A 9,354-nucleotide genomic window follows, 5' to 3' on the forward strand; every position below is an offset into this window, starting at 1 on the left:
CACACACTTGGCTGATTTTTTAATTTTTTTGTAGCGATGGGTTCTTTCTATGTTGCCCAGGCTAGTCTCAAACTCCCAGCCTCAAGTGATTCTCCTTCCTTGGCCTCCCAAAGTGCTGGGATTACAAGCCTGAACGACAGCACTTGGCCCATTTTTTAAACGGTTGAGTAATAGTCCAATGTACAGATGTCCCCATGTGCCATGTGTGTGCCCACTGTATCAGCCCAGTCCCACTGGTGGTTGCCAGGGGCTGCGAGGAGAGGAATAGACAGTGAATTCCTAATGAAGTATGGCATTTTCTTTGGGGATAATTAAGACATTTTTCAAGAGTAAAATATTTTTCACTAGATGGACGTGGTGATTGTGCAACATTGTATATGTACTAAATGCTACTGAATTGTACACGTTGATGCATTTATTTAGTTTTGAGACCAAGTCTCATTCTGTTGCCCAGGCTGGCGTGCAGTCATACGATGTTGGCTCACTGCAACCTCTGCCTCCTGGGTTCAAGCAATTCTCCCACCTCAGCCTCCCAAGTAGCTGGGACTACAGGGGTGCACCACCACACCTGGCTAATTTTTTATATTTCTGGTAGAGACATAGTTTCACTATGTTGCATGGCTGAATTGTACACTTTTAAATGGTTAATTTTATGTTATGTGAATTTCACCTCAATTTTTGAAACACGTAATAGGAGATGATTTCCCAAGCTGTGACCAGGGAGGAAGACAGGAGCTCCCAGCCCGAGGCTGCAGCCGGGAAGGAGGAGGCAGCAGCCATGTGGGAGGGACACAGACAGCCCTGCACTCCTCTCTGACCACTCGCAGAGTGAGAGCAATCTCTAAGGGGTGGCACCCACTGAGGGGTAACCTAGGGGTAACCCACAGAGCAGCATCAAAGGAGGATTTTCCATTGTTTGCGATGGAGGACAAGATGCAACTCCCTGCTGTCTCCATACTAAACCTTCAGTAAAATTTGTGAAACCACAAATGCCTTTGAGCAACTGGAAATGTTTGGAGGGATACTGCAGAAACATTGAGTTCCACGACTGGGCTGGCACAGCACGGAACAGACACATGGAGACTCAGGAGCGAAAGGACAAAGGGACAATGGATAACTGAGTTCCATGAGAAAGAAAAGTCCATTTCATCTGCAAATATGAAGAGCTTCGGCCTCTTGTCATAAACATCAAAGGCCACTGGCTGGGTGTAAGTGAGAAAGGACACGCCAGGGACACACACAGACATCGGATTGTGAGCACAGTGAGGGTTGTCACAGGAAGAGAAGGAAGTTCTGAAGGGCTCCCCGCAACCCCGAAACCCTGCTGGCCTAGAAGAGCTAAAGGCATGAGTGGGTTCATTTGAACACTCTTCCCGCTGCAGACCAGCAAGGCGGGAGGAAGAGGCTCCTGGCCAAGCAGCATCAAGCCCCCGCAGCCCAGGGCTTTCTTATCTGCTGTTCCCTCTGCCTGAAATGCTCTTCCCCACAATCTCCAAATGGCTCTTTCCTTTCCTTCATTCAAGTTTCTCCTCAAATGTTGACTCCTCAGAGAGGCCCCCCCTTCCCAACCGGGAAGATCTGGAGACACACACACACTTCACAGCTGCAGACAAGCAGCGACTGTCGGATAAAAATCAGCGCTCACACACAGAACAGAAGTCTCCAGGCCAGGCTGCAAGGCACCCCTCCAGCTCAAATTCTCAGTGAAGTGACTGCCTCATACCAATGCAGAAAAACAAACTGAAATCCAAAGGTCACCCCCACATGCACAGAACAGCCGGTTTCCCATGGAGTCAACACATTCAGAGAGAAGTCACAGGGCTGGAGTTTCCAGAAACCACAACCTCCGTCCTCCTCCCAAACGCTAAGGCAACCACTCAAGCAACTAACGATCTAAAGAGAGAAGAGACGGTGAGATCCCACTTCGCGGAGTAAATGCTGAGGGGAGGATTCCAGCCGTGCTTAGGAAGACAGGAAAGGGAAATTTCTCCCATATTATTTTTGACAATTAAGATGAAGATTTCTATCACCCACAAGCTTAGGCAGTCTCTCCCTCTCTCCACCCCATCCTCAGGTAACTACCATATGGTTCCATTTACATAAAACTCTATACTTTGTGACTTCCTATATTTATGTCTTTTCCTTACCTTTGCCATGTCTGTAACCTCCAGAACCATGGGGAATAGAAGTGTTGAAAGTGAGCGTACTTACTGCCAACCTCAGGGGAAAACAACACGGTCTTCCATCATGTGATATGATGCTAGCTGTAGTCAGGTACATTTTAGAGAAGACTGAATGAATGACATAGTTCATAGATTCCTGTCCATATAACATCTTTCTGTGGACTTGTCACATGAATGACAACTTGGCTGGGTATGGAAAACTGGGTCATACAACACCCCTCAAACATAGTCCTCAGTAGGCATTACTCCATCTTCTTCTTTCATTTAAAATTGCCAAGAAGGCAAGGCACAGTGGCTCATGCTTGTAATCCCAGCATTTTGGGAGGCTGAGGTAGGAGGCTCACTTGAGCCCAGGAGGTCGAGGCTGCAGTGAGCCAAGATGGTACCACTGTACTCCAGTCTGGGTGACCGACTGAGACTCTGCCTTGAAAAGAAAAGAAAAGAAATCTGAGTTAGACTACGTTTCTTGGCATATAACTTTATTTTTGCCATATTCTTTTTAACCTTGTCTTTCAATAATTTCTCTCAGAGTTTATAGTTCTTTATTATAATGAAGGACTTCTTTGATGTGAACATTTATGTCTTCCTTCATTTCAGGGAATTCCATTTTTATTATGCTTTTAATTTTTTTCTGTTCAATTTGTTCTATTGTACTTTTAGGTCTATAGTACTTGGGTTGTCCATCCTCCATATAGAGCATTGCTTTTCCTCAGATGGAAATGCCTGTTCTCTTTATTGCAGTGATAGTTTCACAGGTATGTGTGAACCTAAACTGATCCAATTGTACATTTTAGATACATGCAATTTAGTATACTACAAGTATGCCTCAATAAGATTGAAAAAATCTACTTGAAGACACAATCTATGTTAAAGACAAGATTAAAATAATTAACTTAGGCTGGGTAAGGTGGCTCATGACTGTAATCCCAGCACTCTGGGAGGCTGAGTCAGGAGGGTTGCTTGAGCCCGAGAGTTCAAGACCAGCCTGGGTCTGAGGGCAAGGCAAGGCCTCGTCTCTCTTTTAAAAATAAATAAATAGCCAGGTGCGGTAGCTTACGCCTGTAATCCCAGCACTTTGGGAGGCCGAGGTGGGCGGATCACGAGGTCAGGAGATCGAGATCATCCTGGCTAACATGGTGAAACCCCGTCTCTACTAAAAATACAAAAAATTAGCTGGGCGTGGTGGCGGGCACCTGTAGTCCCAGCTACTCGAGAGGCCGAGGCAGGAGAATGGCGTGAACCCAGGAGGCGGAGCTTGCAGTGAGTGGAGATGGCGCCACTGCACTCCAGCCTGGGCAACAGAGCGAGACTCTGTCTCAAAAAATAAATAAAAAAAAAAAATAAAAAATAAATAAATAAATAAATAACTCAGAAATGAAGAAGTCATATGATTAAAAATCAGTACGGAGCACTGAATCTATTAACTATAAATTACATCCAAGTAATGCAGAAGCTCTAATTACAAGAATATTATTGTAATTCCTGGGAAAGAAAGGACTATTTCATTACTTTCAACAGACAATGGTATAAAGTAGGACAAACACTCCAGAACAAGCACATAAAATTAGGAAATGGAGAAATAGATGCTCCAACAGTACATTTTCTTTCTCTCTCTCTTTTTTTTTTTTCCTTTGAGACAGCCTCTTGCTCTGTCACCCAGGCTGGAGTGCAGTGGTGCAATCATAGATGACTGCACCCTTGAGCCCCTGGGCTTAAACGATCCTCCTGCCCCAGCCTCCCAAAGTGCTGGGATTACAAGTGTGAGCCACTGCGCCTGGCCTCACAGTACATTTAAAAAGATAGCTCTAAATATATGCTGATATATTAAAACAAGGTGGTTCAGAAGAGCTCAAAGTCAAATTACAAGCAAAATAGTATGATGGTACCTAAATAAATGATGGTGCCTGAATAAAAAGAAAGCAAGGGAAATGTATAATAGTCTTATCTGAGAAAGCTGAATGCAAGGAAAACTCAGTAAGTTATACAAAAAGGTCACTTGATTATGATGAACCTCATGATCCACAGTGAAAAGATATTTCTCAGGATCTGCAACAAAGGTCAGTAACGTATTAGTGTAGGATATTTTAACTCACTTCTCTCAGTCACCATCATCAAGTAAGTGGGTAAAAAAGATGCAGAGGGTCTGAATAACAAGATGGACAAGGCTGATCTTACACTGTACATGTATATCTAATTCTTTGTCCTGAAAGGAAAGCGAAAATAGAATACACTGTCTTTTCAAAAACAATAGGAAACTTATACAATTTTACAATATATTAGATCACAAAGAAAACCTCAGTACATTCTAAGAAGTGAAATAGAAACCACGTTCTCAAGCTACAATAAAACTAAAAATAATAAGGTTGAAGCAAAAAGAAAATTAATACTCAACCTATCGGAAATGTAAAAAAAAAAATCTTGCTTTTCCTCATTTTAAAGAGGAAATCAAACTACAACTGCAGCCTATCTAGGAAATTACAATAATGAGGATATTATATATCAAAACCTCATGGGACAGGGTCAAAGCCGAAGGCAAAATGATATTTATATTCTTAAATACTTTACGGAAAGCAAGTGAATCGAGTATTCTGCAGGGAGGAGGGACTTAGAAACATTAACACAAAACTTCAAGGAGTCAGAAGGGGGAAACAGAAGAATTGTTAGCAAATTCATGATTTATCACTGAGCGCAGTGGCTTACTCCTGAAATCTCAGCACTTTGAGAGGCCAACGCGGACGGATCACCTGAGGTCAGGAGTTCAAGACCAGCCTGGTCAACATGGCGAAACCCCGTCTCTACTAAAAACACAAAAATTAGCTTGGTGTGGTCGTGGGCGCCTGCAGTCCCAGCAACTCAGAAGGCTGAGGCATGAGAATCGTTTGAACCCGGGAGGCGGAGGTTGCAGTGAGCAGAGACTGTGCCACTGCACTCCAGCCCAGACAACAAGAGTGAAACTCCGTCTCCAAAAAAAAAAAAATCACGATTTAGTTCTCTTTGAAAAACAAAGTAGAAAGACCACAAACTCGTTTGATCTTTTTTTTTTAAAGGCAGGGGTCGGGGAACACAAGTAATAAAATTAGGATCAAGTAAGGGAAATAATTACAAGACAATATTTAGGCAACTCTGTGCTAGTTAATGGTCTTCCACGAAAGTACATCTTACTAAAATTGACCAAAGGAAAGATGGAAAGGGTTACTTAGTAATTTTGGAAAATGGAAGAAGTTGTCAATGAACAATTCCCCCACAAAAGCTTCACATTCAGATGGTTTCATGGCAATTCTGCCAACTGTTTGTTTTTAATTTCCAACTTCTACTTTAAGTCCCGGGCTACATGTGCAAGATGTGCAGGTTTGTTACATAGGTAAACATGTGCCATGGTCGTTTGCTGCACAGAGCATCCCATCACCCAGGTATTAAGCTCAACATCTATTAGCTACTCTTCCTGGTCCTCTCCCACCTCTCACCCCTCACCCTCCAACAGACCCAGTGTTTGCTGTCCCCGCCCCCACCCCCACCGCCCCCCATCATGTGTCCGTATGTTCTCATCATTTAGCTCCCACTTACGAGTGAGAACATGCGGTATTTGGTTTTCTGTTCCTGTGTTAGTTTGCTAAGGATAATGGCCTCCAGTTCCATCTGTATCCCTGCAAAGGACATGATGTCGTTCCTTTTTATGGCTACATAGTATTCCATGGCGTAAATGTACCACATTTTCTTTATCTAGCATCTATAAGGAATTTAAATAAATTTACAAGCAAAAACAACCCCATTAAAAAGTGGGCAAAGGGCCGGGCATGGTGGGTCACGGCTGTAATCCCAGCACTTTGGGAGGCCAAGGCAGGAGGATCATTTGAAGTCAGGAGTTCGTGACCATCCTGGGCAACATGGTGAAACCCCATCTCTACTAAAAATACAAAAATTAGCAGGCATGATGGCGCATGCCTGTAATCCCAGCTACTCAGGAGGCTGAGACAAGAGAATCACTGGAACCCAGGAGGCAGAGGTTACAGTGAGCCAAGATCATGCCACTGCACTCCAACCTGGGTGACAGAGCCAGACCCTGTCTCAAAATATAGATAGATAGATATTGATACAAATGCTTAGTAAAACATTAGAAAATAGAACCGATAAAGATAAATGTACACCATAAATGAGTTTATTCAAAATCCATTCCAGAGGACTCAGTAGTTCAAAGGAGAAAAATAATACAAGCATCGCAAGATGAGCCATTGAGACATTTGATAAACTTCCACTGCCTTTTCTAATCAGAAGGAGAAGGCAATCATAAAGAAGTTCTTATCTTCTACTCTGGTGACACACCCACTTTATCTTCCTGGCACCTTCTATTCTGATGATACCCACTTTCCCTTTGTGGCACCCATTTCCCTCTCAGCCCAAGTACTTTGGGTGAGGCTAACTCCACTCTGGCATTGACTCAAGCCTGCCCCAGGATGGGCCTGCGACCCCATTAATGCCAATAAGAGCCAGTGGGGTTCACAAAGCACCCAAAGAGAGGCAGTTGGACTTGAACCTGGGAAGAGACAGGCTCTGGCTTAGGTTGGGAACAAGGTTGAGTGACAGAAGTTAGAAGTTCTTTATGCTTATACTTGTATAAAGTATCTCTGGAAAGACACACCGGAAACTGGTAATATTGGCTGCCTCCGGGAAGAAGAGCAGAGGGTGAGGGTTGGAAGAAGACATTTAATTTATTTTTATTTATTTATTTAATTTTTGAGACTGGGTAAAACTTTGTCACCCAGGCTAGAGTGCAATGGTCAATCTCAGCTCATTGCATCCTCGACCTTCTGGGCTCAGTGATCTTCCCACCTCAGTTTTTTGAGTAACTCATACTGCAGGCGTGCACCACCACCCTCAGCTAATTTTATTTTTTGTCTATATTGTCCAGGCTGGTCTCAAACTCCTGGGCTCAAGTGATCATCCCACTTTGGCCTCCCAGAGTGCTGGGATTATAGGCATGAGCCACCTTGCCTAGCCAGGATTTTTTATATTATACCTTCTTATTATAGCCTTTTGTACCTTCTGAATTCTGAACCACAGGAATGTATTACATATTCAAAAAAGTTTAAAAATTGAGTAAAAACTAAAAATTTTCTAAAAACTTGAAAGATACTTTTTAGTAAACTATGTTTGGGTTAAGAGTTCTTTAAAATGATGATATATTTTATGTACACATGTGGGCATGTTACAACACATATTAGGAAGAGCACCCACTGCCTCCATTATTGACCATTATTTAGGAAGTGTTGTACTATAAAATGGAACAAGAGAGTCAATAGGATAAATAAATGGTCGAAAATAAGAGAAAAAATTATATTTATTTCCTGATAATATGGTTATATGTCTGGAAAATCTAGTTCAATAAGATGACTAGTTACAGGATTAGACAGATAGATGATTGATAGATAGATGGATAGATATAGAGAGATGGTTTTAAAAGTTTCATGTAGCACACAATGACCATAGTAACAAGATGAAAATCTACTTCAATAAGATGACTAGTTACAGGATTAGACAGACATAGATAGATAGACAGATAGAGATGGATAGAGAGAGAGAGATGGTTTTAAACATTTCATGTAACACGCAATAACCATAGTATCAAATATGACACAGGATCTAGTTGGGAACACAGAAACTACTATAAGAGGGAGTAGTTAATATAAGGAGTTGGTTAAACAGGCATTGGAGAAGTGAAAAGGGAACTGTGGTGGGCAAAAGAAAGACCCTCAAAGATGCCCATAGGGCGATGCTCAGAGCCCATAAATACGTGAAGTTACAGAGTGCAGGGAGCTGGGGCGGCAGGCAAAGTTGCAGTTGCTAGTTCCCTGACCTTAAAACAAGCAGGTGCCCCTAGATTATCCAAGCAGGCCCCATGTCTTCACAAGGGTCCTTATAAGTGGAGGAAGGAGGCAGGAGCCAGAGAACCAGACAGATGGCAGCATGAGAAGGACTTGGGCCAATGTGGCTGGCTTTAAGGAGGGGGCCACAAACCCAGGATTGCAGGTGAAACTGGTATACAGGAAATGGATTCTCCCCCAGACCGTCCAGAAAAAACACAGCCTGCCAACACCTTGGTTGGAGCCCAGTGAGATAACTGTTGAACTTCATTTATTTATTTATTTTGACAAGGTCTCCCTCTGTTGCCCAGGTTGGAGTGTGGTAGCACAATCATGGCTCACTGCAGCCTCAACCTCCTGTGCTCAAGCGATCCTCCCACCTCAGCCTCTTGAGTAGCTGGGATTACAGTTGCATGTTACCACACTTGGCTAATTTTTGTATTTTTAGTAGAGACAGGGCTTTACCATTTTGGCTAGGCTGGTCTCAAACTCCTGACCTCAAGTGATCCGCCTGCCCTGGCCTCCCAAAGTGCTGGGATTACAGGAGTGAGCCACCGCACCCAGCCAGGATCTCTTGAGTCCAAGAGGTTGAGGCTGAAGTGAGCTGAGATCACACCATTGCACTACAGCCTGGGCAATAGAGCAAGGCCTTGTCAAAAAAAAAAAAAGAAAAAGAAAAAAAAAAGGAAAAGAAAAAGAAATAGACTATCAAGCCATAAAAAGACAGGAAGAAATCTTACATGCTTACTGCTCAGTGAAAGCAGTAAATCTGAAGAGGCTACATAGTACATAATTCCAACTATGGGACATTTTGGAAAACACAAAAACTATGACGCACTAAAATAATCAGTGGCTGCAAGGGGCTCAGAGGGAGAGAGGGAGAGAGGGAGAGAAAGAGGAAGAGAGGAAGAGAGGGAGAGAGGAGTTTTGTGTTTTGGAAAACACAAAAACTATGAAGCACTAAAATAATCAGTGGTTGCAAGGGGCTCAGAGGGAGAGAGGAAGAGAGGGAGGGAGGGATAAAGGGACCCTGGCATTTCTAGGGCAGTGAAACTGCTCTGTACGATACTGTAAGGATGGATAACTGACATTATACATGTGTCAAAACTTTGAATGCACAGTACAAACAGTGAACCCTACTGTAAACTAGAGACTTTAGGTAATAATAATGCATGGTGGCTCAAGCCTGTAATCCCAGCACCTTGAGAGGCCAGACTTGGGCTCAGGAGTTCCAGACCAGCCTGGCCAACAGGGCAAAACTCCATCTCTAGTTTAAACAAACAAACAAGGTATCAATATTGGCTCATTCATTA

At 43.1% G+C, this 9,354-nt stretch overlaps 1 long non-coding RNA gene across 1 annotated transcript in view; it reads right to left on the reverse strand.

Annotated features, from left to right (window-relative positions):
- Nucleotides 1-2,415, reverse strand: part of LOC105517482 — a 30,596-nt gene extending 28,181 nt beyond the window's left edge. Inside the window, exon 1 of the long non-coding RNA XR_001002673.1 lies at nt 2,212-2,415. This is a non-coding gene — a long non-coding RNA (uncharacterized LOC105517482). The remainder of the gene's footprint in view (nt 1-2,211) is intronic.
- Between the last annotated feature and the right edge of the window lie 6,939 nt (nt 2,416-9,354).

The sequence above is a fragment of the Colobus angolensis genome, unplaced genomic scaffold (assembly GCF_000951035.1).
Source record: "Colobus angolensis palliatus isolate OR3802 unplaced genomic scaffold, Cang.pa_1.0 Scaffold300, whole genome shotgun sequence".
NCBI lineage: Eukaryota > Metazoa > Chordata > Mammalia > Primates > Cercopithecidae > Colobus > Colobus angolensis.